A 13,393-nucleotide genomic window follows, 5' to 3' on the forward strand; every position below is an offset into this window, starting at 1 on the left:
ACTGTCGTCTGAAACCAATCTGAGAAACCAAGTCACCAACAGGACCACAAGTCACCAACTGTACCTGTAATAATGATCCTTCCCTCCCCACTCACGGGTGTCATCTAGGCCAGGGTAAGGTCAAAAGAAACGCAGCATAAATAACCTTTCGCAGAATATCATCATATACACACCCGAAGTATGTAACGATAATATCCCACTAGGGTCTGAACTGCTCGTGATATCAATGTTCCGCTAAGTGGCGCATACCACCCGCTTCCCATGAATCACTCTATTCCTAGGTTTCCTAGATTTCACTCATAGCCTGGGTATTGGGCCTTTTACCTCGAGTAACTCCCACCCCAAACAGAGAAACACAACACAGCCAACACAGATGAATATGAATGAATGCAAACATTAATGCATACACAAATGCAAACAATAAATGGATGAATGCAATAAATAACAGCAAACAGCAACCAAAACCCTAACCTAGAGAGCGCTAGGAGAGACTCGCTTAGGGAAGATGGACCAGCAAGAGGTCAACTTCTCTAGATCCCCAGCAGAGTCGCCAGCTGTCGCATTACGCGAAAAACCGGCGGGGAAACAAAACAACAGAGCCGCCACCGTGCGTTATTTATCCCAAAAGAGGGAAAGGAAACGCTCGAAGTAAACCTGGAAAAGACATGGTCTCGCGACCAAAGAGAATGGGATCGGGAGTCGGTTATGCGAAGGGAAGGTATTAGCACCCCTATGCATCCGTCGTACTCGACGGGATCCACGCACAAAAGGAAGGAATATGGTTGCTAAAACGCTGCTCAAATAAACACACACTGGCTGAAAGAGACACAGGAAAACAAAAGAAACTGACTCGGCAGGATATCGCATCCTGGGCCTACGTAGTCTATCAGGCATAAACATCAGAGTCGACGTAGTTCGGACCGGGGAAACGTGCTCGCTAGGATGTCGCATCCTATGCATACGTATCTTCTCGGACTAAAGAAGAATCAGAGCACTCGTAGCTCGGCTAACGCACGCAAGACAAAACAACACAGGAAATCGACTGCCAATCGTCGGACTTACGTCAAACTCCACACAAAAAGGCAAACATGGAAACCGAATGCCAATCGCTGGGCTTACATCAGACTCCGAACCAAACACACACACAAGGACAAAACAAAAGGGGCGCCCGGAGAGATCAGCTCATCTCCTGCCTACGTACCTCATCTGGTATGAGGATCAGGGCGACGTAGTTCCCCTACGCAGGGGCAAAGGACTAGCCTAACCAGATAACAAAGGGAGACACAACTAGGGAGACTACGACTCGAGCCTAGATGTTATCATGCATATCATCCCTAAGTTAAGGTTGCTATCTAACTTGCACAGGGAGCAAGCTATCCTAAGCAGCACAACAATCAGACAAAAGCACACAGCAAGCACACACACTATATACAAACAGAGGGGCTCAAACAAGGCTAGGCCTTAGTCAAGGGGTCATGTCAACCTCGACAAACAAGCCACTGTATCAGGGTGATGTTGGCTCTTAACCCTAACATTGAGAGTTAGGGTGAAGCAGATGAAATGGGAAGTGAGGGGTGTGCCTCACAGCTCTTATCCCTGGCCTGGGAGAGCTTCAGACAAATGAAGTGTGGGTTCAGAAAGTTGGAACCCTTCTACACTTATGACTGACTCAACATGGATCTTGGGTTAATATCCGCAATGCATCAACACAAGTTGTGTGAGCAAAGGGATGACTCAACTGAATAGCAGGAGATGGATTGCACATCTCTTTTATCTGCCAATTGCCTTATCAAAGGTCTTTGATATGTACAGGGACAAATATAAACAAACACAAGCATTGCCTCTTAAGGAGGACTTCAGACAAGTGCCTGGCCAAGTAACAGGCCAGGTCTTCCAGACTACATGGAGTTAGAGACATTATACCTCAATGCTCAAGCTATCAAGCAAAGCAAAAAGCAAGTTCACAAAGGAACTATATCAACTAAGGTACCTGAAAACAATCCAACATAATCAGTACACAACTCAAACAAAAATCAAACAGACAATGGTCAACAGTTAACTGTACACAGCCAAACAACAATCAAGCAAAGCAATGCACAAAGGTGCAAGCCACAAGGCCTAAGTACAAGTCTCAAAGCCTACAAAACAAACTCAAGGTTAGTCATAAACAAGCAATGGACCAACTCCAATTGAGTGCACATCATCAAGTATAAGCAATTGTACTCTTTGACCTGAAACAAAGCTCAAACATTAAGCACTAACCACTAGGACAAGGCCTAGGGTCAAAATGGGAGCAATAAACCAAAACAGAACATGAAAATTATCAAGAATCAAGATTAATCAGTTAGTAACAAAATCCAAAAGATCTCACATTCATATCATCAACCAATTTCAGTTCATAAAGCATTTAGTACAAAGCATGTAAATTGAAAGCTCATAGAACCAAACAAAATGAATCAATCCACATCAACTCAAAAACAATTCAATAAATCCCAAGAAAAATCATGGCTAAACAGCATTCATCACATGATCTACATACCAAAATTCAAGTCATTTGGATAAGTGGAAGCATGTCAAATAAAATCCATAAGGCAAGGTATGCATAAAGCAACTCAAGGGAAGCACAAATTCATGCATCAACTTCACACAAGCATAAAACAGAATCCAAACATGATATGGACATCAAACCAAAGCCATGGAAAACTTCAAGGTGTCTAGAATACATGTGCAAAATTTCAGGTCCATCCAATAAACATCAAGAATTTCACAAATCATAGAAGTTCATGACTCTCAAAAAGTCCACAAATGGTCAAACAGAAGAGAAATTCTCAAACAAATCGGAAATGCACTCAAACATTCTACAAAAATTCACAAGCAAACTTAACATCCAGAAGTATCATCATGCAAAAATTCAGATCATTTGGCATTCAATAGGCATGGTAAATAAAATCAGCAAATTGGACAAGAAGTGGTGTGACACACATTGTCACACCTACATTCATCATAGCATATCTCCACAACCAGAAATGATAAAATCACAAAGTCTATACCAAAAAATCCCTAAAGGTGTCTAGATTAAGCATGCACATTTTCAGCTCCATTGGATTAAGCATCATCATTTCACACTCAAAATGGCAAGCAAGGTGCAACAAAACACATGTATGAACAAACCCTAGGCCACATTAAAAACCACACTTGCACAATTTCTGGAAAAATCACCATAAAATAGTAGAGATCTTGAGGAAAACAATGGAAAAAATCTCATGTTAATTGGACAAGTAATCATGGAGTTATGGAACTTGTAAGTGAGTGAAAAAATAAAAAAACAATGGAAAGGCATGGCATGATCATGTGTAGCATATGTGAATAAATGCAAAAGCCAAGAATGCAAATGCTGGAGTGGAGGATCGAACTCTGTTTGAATTCAAATCTGGCGCTACTTAAGTGAAACGCCGCGTTTCACTTAAGTCCAGTTGGCAAGGAGAAGCGCGCTAGACCAATCAATTTGCCACGGTATGCACAGGTGGACCAATACATGGCGGAAAACAGAAAATCCCATGCAAACCTACGCGCTCATGGATCAAACAAGGCCTGGAATTACAAAACCCTAAGTTCTTCATATGTTCTTCAACAGATTTCCAGGCGATGAACTTTTGTTCCAGAAATTGACAAACAATACATCATCACACTCGCCTTAGCATGCACATCAACAATCTAAACACGATTTATCCTAATTCTCAACATAATGCTTGGATCGAGCAAAAGAAATTTCACTCATCAATCTTAAAATTCACATATCTTTCTCATTTCTTAATGAAAATCAAAACCACAAAGCTCAGAGTACTCATGGATCGAAGATCTACAGAATGCACATCACAATTACAAGAATTATGAGGATCGATTCCTAACCTTGTTTGAAGTGCAGAGTTGGATTTGAGGTTTTCAGGACTTGTAAGGTTGAAACAGATCCTCTTCAACTCCTAAATGGATGAATGGATGAAGATCCAATGCTCACTTGTTCTTGATACAGCTCAAATTCGCAACTGCCATGAATGATGCTTGATGCAACAGTTCTTGATTCTGCTCGACAGTGATGATTCCTTGCTTGCAGAAGATCCAATATCACTTGTAGATGATGAATCAATGAGGAAATAGCAAAGGATAGTGCAAAGTTTTGCAGAAAAAGTTGAGAGAAAAAAGTTGTGAAACTTTGCAATTTGATCTAGATCTGGTTTGAATGATGTGTTCCTTGTGAATTCTGTTAGGATTAGAGTTATATATGTGCTGTTAATCCAGTTTACTAATCAAGGTTAAGCCAAAATGCAATATTAATGAAAATGCAAGTGTTTGTGCAAAATTGGTAATTCACCTTATGTGCATGGGAATGATGCTACAGTGCACGTTTTATGAACCAAACACACTCCAAATGTTGTTTAAGACCAAATGCAATTGATTGGAAGTGTGGAAAATGCTTAATTTTCAAATTCAACTTTTTCCCTCCAAATTCAAATTCAATTCACATGGAAAATGCAATATTTTTGTGATGAGATTTGATGAATGGAAATGCATGAATTGGATAGAAGAGATAAAAAGAGAAATGTTTCAAAAAGAACCACATGATTTGGCCATTTGGTTCAAAAGTTATGCCTTCTTGAACTTCAAATTTGCTTGACAATAATTTGATCATAATTTCTCAACCACACATGAGAAATTCATGTTCTTGGACTTTTTGGAAAGGTGAGAGAAAGATACTCAACTTTCATGTTGGATAAAAATTCATTTGAAGCCTTCTTGGACATGTAAACTTGAGGAGAAGACCTTTCCATTTTTGGCAATTTGAAATTACAGGTCACCTGCTATTTTTGGAAACTTTTCATCTGACCTCAAATTCTTCAATGTTGATCTTTGAAATGTCAAACGAGACTTGTATTGACATGAATGAGGCCTCTCTAACCATCTCCCACCTTCAAATCCATGATTTCATGCACAGTTGACCACAATTGACTTTCTAGGGTTTTAGATGAATTGTGCAATGACTGATGACTTCTGAGCATCCAATCTTTAGCCAAACCACTTCAAAATGATCCCTAGGTCACATGAACTTGTTGAACCAACCTTAGGGCTTTGCTTCAATAGAGAATGCACTTGCTTGCTTGCTCTACTGGATCTCCTGACCAGTATTGACTGATGAACTTGCACTTGGGCAATGGACAATGCAATGCTATACAGTGGACAATGTAATGTTAATGACCTAATCATGAAAATGTATGTACAAAATGGGAGGTGTAAATTTGAGGTGCTACACCCGGTATGAAGAGTTTAGCCTGATTGAGGAAAAGAGGCTGGCGGCCATTTGTCATGGACAGTTATACCAGCAGCGGATGAAGCGTGCTTTTGACCGAAAGGTACGACCTCGTGTGTATCACGTGGGTGATATGGTGCTGAAAAGGATCCTTCCTCCTCAAAACGATCCTAGGGGCAAGTGGACACCCAATTATGAAGGTCCATTCGTGGTCAAGAAGGTTTTCTCTGGCGGAGCCTTGTTGTTAACGACCATGAATGGCGAAGATTTCCCATCCCCTGTGAATGTGGACGCAGTTAAAAAATACTTCGTATAAAGAGACCCGCTGGACGAAAAGAATAAAATAGTCCAGGAAAAAATGGGCATCCCGGCGAACCAAAAAAAAATGGAAATGAAAAGGTTCGGGCAAAAATTAGGGATAAGACGAAAAAACTGTACACCCGGCAAGTCGAAAACCTGAAAAGGCGACTTGGGCAAAAAAGGGTATCCCGGTGGACTGAAAACCCGAAAGGGCGGTCCAGGCAAAAGAGGGATTGAAATGAACAAATGCGTCTGGCATGATCGTTTACTTTGGATATGACATGGATACTCCCCGGTAGGGATCAGTCGGAAGCGTCTTTTTTAGAAGGCAGAAAGCACGGAGAGTCTGAGGACATATGGGGTGTAACCGAGTTGGAACTAGATGAGATTACGGTTTCACATTGCCATTAGGATAGATTTTTCCTTTTGTGCGCAATTACCTCTTTTCAGGAATTGCTTCCTTTGTATTGCTCAATTCGAGCCACACTTTTTCAATCAATAAAATGCATATTCAGTCAAATAATTTTGTTTTTGTTTTTCATTACCGCTTTGATTGCGAAAACATCCAATTATTTTTGATAAAGAATCTTGCATTTTAAGACATACAGGTCCCTTCCAATGCATGTTTATAAGATTGAAAACTTGAAATCTTATTCGGAAGGTTGAGTGGTTCAAGTGTTGAAATCTTGACACGCCTGGGGCACGGTTTTATCTAACGATCTCTTTTGCAGGTACTATTAGATATTTTCACTCACTTGCAGGTTGTGATGTGGAAGCTTTGGATAAAGATCCCCGTGGAGTCCAATCAGGGACGAATGAATTGAAGAAATGGTGATAAGACGACGAGAGACGTACGACGATCCTGGAGGGTTAATCAAGAAGACTCTTCAAAGTCTGAGATTGGAAAGTTTGTACCCATCTAAGGAGTTCGCTCTCCGTCGAGTACGGAGGAGGCGAGAATACAAGGTGATGAATCAGAAAAGTCCAGACAAGTCTGGGAGTTCTCAAAATTGGAAAGCTGACGTTGGATTTGGATGTTGAATACCGAGGTTCAACGAGTCGATGGGTGTTCTGCGCCATACTTTCCTTGTTTCCCCAAGCAGAGTTGGGATTGTTACCTCCCCAGCAGATTCAAGGTCTATGTTTTCCCTGGCAGGGTCGGGATGGTTATCTCCCCAGCAGGTTTTAGATCGGTGTTTCCTCAGCAGTCAGGCCCGAAGGTTGCTATTTCCCCAGCGGAGGTATCTATTGGTAGTGGTTTCTCCAAGCGGAGTCGGGATTACTATATTCCCAGCAAGTCAGAGACTGTTGTTTTCCCCACAGAGTGCGTGGGTAGTTTCTTCCCCAGCGAAGTCCCCAAGCGGACCGGGTTCAGTGGAGGTTATTCCTGGTAAGGGTGGCCTATTTCCCAGCAGCAGTGCTATTCCCCAACAGGGTGGAGATCGGAGTGTTGACGAGTTCCTCAGCAGAGTGCCTCGAGCTCCCCAGGAGAGTCCCTCGAGGGGGATACCTTTTATGCATTCATCATGTAGAGATCATAGCATATTGCATAATAAATCGCGTAGCATTCCATAATTATGGAGCATTGCGCTAAAAAAAACCATGCATCATCATTGCAAGCATAAGCTAGTCTCAAGCCGTGGTTACCGTTTGAGATTTGGTTTCGCCAGTGGGTGAAGATGATACTCAAGCCGTGGTTATCGTTTGAGAAGTGGTTTCGCTAGTTGGAAAATCAGCATCGGCATTGCAAGCATCAGTTACTCGAGCCGTGGTTACCGCTTGGGAGATGGTTTCGCCGGATGGTGAAGATGTTACTCTGAGGAGTTTAGCATTGTGGTGTTGGGTCAACAATATTCCCCAGTAGTGCGATACTAGAGGAAATTTCTGTCGTGCGAGATAGAATTTGGAGATGTTACTCTGAGGAGTTTAGCATCATGACGTCAGGTTAGCAATATTCCCCAGTAGTGCGATATTGGTGGAAACTTTTCCGTCGGGCGGAGATGGAAATAAAATCAAAGAACGTTACGCGATCAGCGCGAAAATCGAAGAATGGAGAAAGGGAAATGTTGCGGCATTTTTTGGAATACGGGGTTCAGATGGAGAAAGGGATATTGTTGCGGCATTTTCTGGAGAACGGGGTTCAGATGGAGAAAGGGAAGTGTTGCGGAATTTTCTGGAGAACGGGGTTCAAATGGAGATTGGAGTTGGAAGATTATATCCGGGATGAGGTCCTCCAGATTATCTTCTGTTCATGTGTCACCTTAGACTTTGGCTGAGGTCAACAGAGGTCGTTATGGGTGTCTTCTGAGGAAGAGATGCACGTGTTACCTTCCTTTTGTGAAGGTGTACCCTCTGATATGTCGCCTTAAGAGTGGTGTTTTGGTGTTATTTCCGAAGTTGCCAGCGGAATTATCACAAGTTTTTGGAGAGCGGGGTTCAAATGGAGAAAAGGAAGTGTTGAGGCATTTTCTGGAGAGCGGGGTCCAAATGGAGAAAGGGAAGTGTTGCGGCATTTTCTGGAGAGCGGGGTTCAAATGGAGAAAAGGAAGTGTTGAGGCATTTTCTGGAGAGCGGGGTCCAAATGGAGAAAAGGAAATGTTGCGGAATTTTCTGGAGAGCGGGGTTCAAATGGAGAAAGGGAGACACAGGGTGTTTTCTGGAGAGCGGGGTTCACAATGACGATCGCAAGTTATCGTCAGGCGACTGGGGTTCAAAATGGAGAGCGGGGTTCATTATTTGGCAACCAAGACTACTATGAAGTTGTCGGGGTTCAACTGCGGTGATCTGGGATCATTCGCGCGAAAGAAAATATTTGTTCGGGGTTCAAGAAAACGAAAAAAAGAGTATCAATCAGAAAGTTCCGGAGTTCAAGAAAAAGTAAAAAATAATAATCCCCAGCGGATGTGGTGTTCAGGCCATGGTTATTCCGGTGTTACCATTTATTTTGGTATCCAGGTCAACATTTCTTTTCGGTATTAAGGCCGACTGTCTCCGTACCAGACGTGTTCTTCTTTCGAGATTGCTTCTTTACCGATTCTGACAGGCATTGTTAATTATCTTCCCATCAGAGTGCAAATTGTTCGTCTGTTCTTGGTATTCAATCACTCTTCACCCTGATCATCTGAAAGCCGAGGCTGTTCATATCGACAGGTTCACAGTGGATTGAATAGGGGCAGCTGTAACACCTCAAAATTTTCCCTCCTCCCTTGGGACTAGATTAGCATATTGCATTTCATTTTTTAAGACATTAGTCATTGCATATTTGCATATCATGTGGAAACAATGAGCAAGTCATCCTCTTAGGTCTTTCTCAGAAGATGAAGAGGTTAAGAGATGCAAGCCTGAAGGTCTTATTGAATTGATCACTAGCCATCTGAGGGTTTGTGCTTCAATTAGGGTTTCTTGGTTCTTTAAGGATATTGGGTATTATCTTGGTTGAAGTGGTACATCACCATCATCATGGTCTTATCATCACCAAGAAGTTCATTATTCCTGATCAGTTCCTTGGGATTAGGGTTTTGACCTCTGGTCAACCCTAATCAAGTGCATTGTGCCAATCAGGGTTTTGCAAGGAGATGAGGTCTTCAATGAGATGGGGACCACCATATGGTTTTATTGAGCTTGTATAAGCTAGGGTTTCATTTTGGAGCCATTTCATCTAGAGATTGAGGCTCAAATTCATCTGTGCATGACCAAGTCGTCTATCAACTGCAAAAGTCAATTGAAAGTCAACTGTTGGATTTGGAGGTGGGAAGTGGTTAGAAATACTTCATTCATGTTCAAACAAGTCTCATTTGACATTTCAAATATCAACATTGAAGAAAATAAAGTCAGGACAAAACTTTCCAAAAATAGAAAGTGACTTGTAATTTGAAATTGGCAAAAATGGAAAGGTTTTCAACTCAAGATTACATCATCAATAATGCTTCAAATGAAATTTTGTTGAACATAAAAGTTATAGATCTTTCTCTCCCATTTCCAAAAAGTCCAAGATCATCAATTTCTCATGTGTGGTTGAAGAGATATGGATCAAACTTGGTCAAGTGAACATGGAACTTCAAACATGCATAACTTTCAAACCAAAAGGCCAAATGGGGTGGTTCTTTTTGCATTGTTCATGTCTTGACATGTACTATCCAAAACATACATCACATGCCATGCATTCTCATCACATAATCATTTGATTTTTCACTTGAATTTTGGAGGGAAATTTCCAAGTTTGAAATTGGTCAATTATTTGAACATGGCATTACTTCCATTGGCTCCAAAACATCATTTGAAGTGAAAATAAGTGCAAATTCGTACTGTTCATCCATGCTTTTTCATGCATAAGGTGAAATTCCAATTTTGCAAAAAACACCTCCAAACTCATTCATTTCATTAGCATATGGTTTAAACTTAATTAATCATGTTTAGCATAACATATAAATAGAAAATCCTAACAGAATTCATCACATTTCTCAACTCTAGATCTAGAATTCTCAAAGTCTCTCAAAATTCTCTCTCAATTTTTCTTCAAATTTCTTCAAATCAAACCACATTTCCTTGCCTAATTCATCATTTGGAAGCATCATGGAGCAAGATTGAAGATAGAATCAAGTGAATTCGTGCATCATTGAAGCATTCAAAGCTTGAGTTCATTAATGGTGAAATCCAAATTCTGTGGAATCGTGCTCAATTGAACATCAAGCCTTCGTCCATTCACTTGTACAAGCTTGCTAGAGGAAGATTGAACCATTACAAGGCCTGGAAAACGCGAAATTGCAAAGCTGCACTTCAAGAGGTCACTTTTTTGACCTCTTTAATTCATGAAATTGTTGATATATACTTGTAGATCTCTTTCTTGTGATCATGCTGAGCTTCGATTCACTAAAAACCATGCTATATCCACTTAGATTCGAAGATTTAAAGTTTGATGTTGAAATTTTGTTTGCTTCGATCCACATGATTTATGATGTTATAGGCTTAGTTATTGCTTGATTCATGCTCCTTGATGTGTGATCTACATGTACATGTGTTCAATTTTAAAAACTGGAACAAAAGTTCTTGATGATTGTTGAAGATTACTGTTCACGTGCGCATGCTGTTGAAGAAGACGATTCAGAGGTTTTGGCAACGGTTTTTTGTGGTTCTGAAGCGTGGCCTTAGGTTCGCTAGGGCTGGGCGCTGATTGGCTGCATGGATTTGCCATGCAGCGCGCCAATTCTGGTTTCAAAATTGCACCAAGTTCGAACCTTGGCCGTGTACACTTTCCATTGCTTCCTTTCATTTTCTCCGTCATCATGTACATTGCTCCACATGTATTTTTTTGTTTTTTCTTCAACTTCATAAAATCATAACAAATGGAATAATGATCCGAAAATTGTGTGGTTTTTTGCATTAGGTCACATTTTTTGTCTAGTTTTTTATGAATATTATTTTGCAAATTGTGCCTGGCTAGATTTAATTTTTCCCTAGGGTTCTTGTACATGTATGCATTCTTGACATTGCCTTGCTTCTTCATTTGTGAAATGTTCAATTCTTATCCAGTGCTCATGAATTTTTGCATGTTGAAACTAGACATCTTGCTGGACATTTTGGTGTTGAGTTTGCATTTTTATCAATTTTCATTGCTGATGTACCAAGATGTGTCACATTTGAGCTTGATTGTGCTTGCCTTGCCTTATGCAATTTGATTACCATGCCTAATGTTGTCCAAATGCTCTAATTTTTTGTGTGATGATCATGTTTTATGTTCTATTTACCCATGAATTTTTCCAAAATTAATTGAAGCATTTTTGAATTAATGTGCATTTGTTCATTCTGTTGTCACAATGTGGTTATATGTGCATACCTTGCCATATTTGATTCATGAAATGAAATTGGTAATTGATATTGATGTGGGATTTTTTGGATTATTTTCTTAATTGATTGAGGTTGATTCATGTTGAATTTCATGTTCGGGTTTGGATTTTTTCTCCCTCTTTGACCCTAGGCCTTGCCCTAGTGGTTTGTTGCTTATGTTTGAGCTTTGATTTCAAGTTAAAGAAGCACATTGCCTTAAGTGAAGTGGTTCACTCATTTGGATGGATTATTTGGTTGATGTTGACCAATCTTGACTTATTTTGTAGGTTGATGTTAGCTCATTTGAGTTTGAGCTTGTGCCTTGCACATTGTTGCATTGCTTGTTTGACTGTGTCTATTGACTGTTGACCATTGGTTGTCTGTTTGTTTATTTGACTTGTATACTGATTGAGTTAGATTTTTTTTTCAGGTACATAAGTTGCTTAAGTTCTTTTGAACTTGCTTTTGCTTTTGCTTGGTTGCTTAACCATTTGAGGTATAGCTCTTTGACTTCATGTAGTCTGGAAGACCTGTCCTGTTACTTGGGCAGACACCTGTCTGAAGCCCTCCTTAAGAGGCAATGCTTGTGAATGTTTATCTTTGTTCCAAGCAGGAAAATTCCTTTGATAAGGCAATTGGCAGATAAAAGGGATGTGCAATCCATCTCCTGCTACTCAGTGTGTCATCCACTTTGCTCACATACCTTGTGTTGATGCATTGTGGATATTAACCCAAGATCTTTGTTGTGTCAGTCATATGTGGAGAAGAGTTCCAACTTTCTGAACTCCCACTTTCATTTGTCTGAAGCTCTCCCAGGCCAGGGATAAGAGCTGTGAGGTCTTACCCTCACTTCCCATTTCATCTGCTTCACTCTAACTCTCAATGTTAGGGTTAAGAGCTAACTACACCCGATTCCAGTTGGCTTGTGTTTCACAGCCTAACTTTGTGTGAACCCACTTTGTTTGTATATAGTGTGTGCTAATTTTGTGTATGTTTGCTCTACCTATGTTGTTTAGGATAGCTTGCTGCCTGCGCAAGTTAGATAGAAACCTTAACCTAGGACCATTGTGGATTACATGATAACTATTAGGCTCGAGTCAGTCTCCCTTCTAGTTTGTCATTTCCCAGTCTCTGGTTAGGAGAAAGTTTCTCCCCTGTTAAGGGGAACTACGTTGCCCTGATCCTCATACCAGATGAGGTACGTAGGCAGAAGATCGTACGAGATCTCTCCGGGCACCCTTTTTTCTTTTTGTGTGTGTTTGCTTGACAAATATTATGCTCGAGTTCCAGACTCCCTATTAACTTGTCTGTTTGTTATCCTTCTCTTGTGTGTTAGGATATGGATGTAAGACCAGCGATTGGCTATCCGTATCCTATTGGTGTTTGCTTGTGTGGAGTCTGACGTAAGTCCAGCGATTGGCAGTTGGTTTCCTGTGTGTGTTTGTTGGTTCAGAGTCTGATGTAAGTCCAGTGATTGGCATTCGGTTTCCATGTTTGCCGTTTGTGTGGAGTCTGACGTAAGCCCAGCGATTGGCAGTCGGTGTCCTGTGTGGGTTTTGTTTGGCGTGCGTGAGCCGAACTACGGTAGCTCTGATTCTCATTCCAGATGAGATACGTAGGCATAGGATGCGATATCCTAGCGAGCCCGTTTCCCTCTCTTTCCACCTGTGTCTTATTCCAGTGTGTGTGTGCATTCTTTTGAGCAGCGTTTAGCAACCTTTCTTCTATTCTTTTGAGCGTGGATCCCGTCGAGTACGACGGACGTGAGGGGTGCTAATACCTTCCCCTTGCGTAACCGACTCCCGTACCTTGTAGTCTCCGGTCGTAAGACCATTTCCTTTCCAGGTTTACTTCGAGCGTTTCCTTTCCCTCCTTTGGGATAAATAACGCACGGTGGCGGCTCTGTTTGTTTCGTTTTAGCCCGCCGGTTGTTTTTCGCGGATGCGACAGTGGGCCCCACATATTCCA

Source organism: Lathyrus oleraceus, chromosome 7 (genome assembly GCF_024323335.1).
Source record: "Lathyrus oleraceus cultivar Zhongwan6 chromosome 7, CAAS_Psat_ZW6_1.0, whole genome shotgun sequence".
NCBI lineage: Eukaryota > Viridiplantae > Streptophyta > Magnoliopsida > Fabales > Fabaceae > Lathyrus > Lathyrus oleraceus.